Raw genomic sequence first — 778 nt, 5'->3', positions numbered from 1 at the left:
CTAGCAAAGCTGATAAACCATGGACCTCGTAAACCCGCCCAATGACCACTGAATTGGCCAATAGGAATTCTGAGCAACTATCTGATGACAGGCAATCTAGCCAATCGTCACAAGTATGTAACACTGGCCAACAGAAGGCCTAATCTGCCCCTCCTTCTTTACTGCAGAATTCCAAGGCCGTTGGCCATCAGCATCCTGAGCCCCTAGGCCAAAATGTTGTGTAAATGGATGTACAAGGTTAGATACTACTGTCGTGCTTGTCTTGTATTCATATAGCTTATCTATGTTTTATAAATTGATGGCATTGTGTGCTGTATTGCATGTGATAATCACCGCTGTCTTTCTGGTCGTGTAGGTCACTGCACTTCAATGCCTCCCCTCGGCCTGCAATTACATAGCAGACAATGGAGAGAATAGGCTACACTGATAGAAGATAATAGACCTAGGTCCTATAATTAAGATGTCACAAAGGGCTTATACAGAAATCAAGCCTAAAACCCCAAAGAGCAAGCGATGCCAATGTAGATGCACAGTGGCTAGAAAAAAACTCCAGAGAAAGGCAGGAGCCTAGGAAGAAACCTAGAGAGGAACCAGGCCAGTCCTCTTCTGGCTGTGCCGGGTAGTATAGAATCGAATAGATTTCAGAATAATATTTCCGATATCAGACAGTAAGTATGGATAGGCTGTGACTGGTCTCACACCCATTGCTCAAGCAAGCAGATTCTCTCAATGTGATAGTCTATGCCTATTTACTGTATGGTGTGTGTGTGAGACGACA

Source organism: Oncorhynchus mykiss, chromosome 3 (assembly GCF_013265735.2).
Source record: "Oncorhynchus mykiss isolate Arlee chromosome 3, USDA_OmykA_1.1, whole genome shotgun sequence".
In the NCBI taxonomy this organism is placed as follows: domain Eukaryota; kingdom Metazoa; phylum Chordata; class Actinopteri; order Salmoniformes; family Salmonidae; genus Oncorhynchus; species Oncorhynchus mykiss.
The sequence above is the reverse complement of the archived record's forward strand: the minus strand, read 5'-3'. Positions refer to the sequence as shown.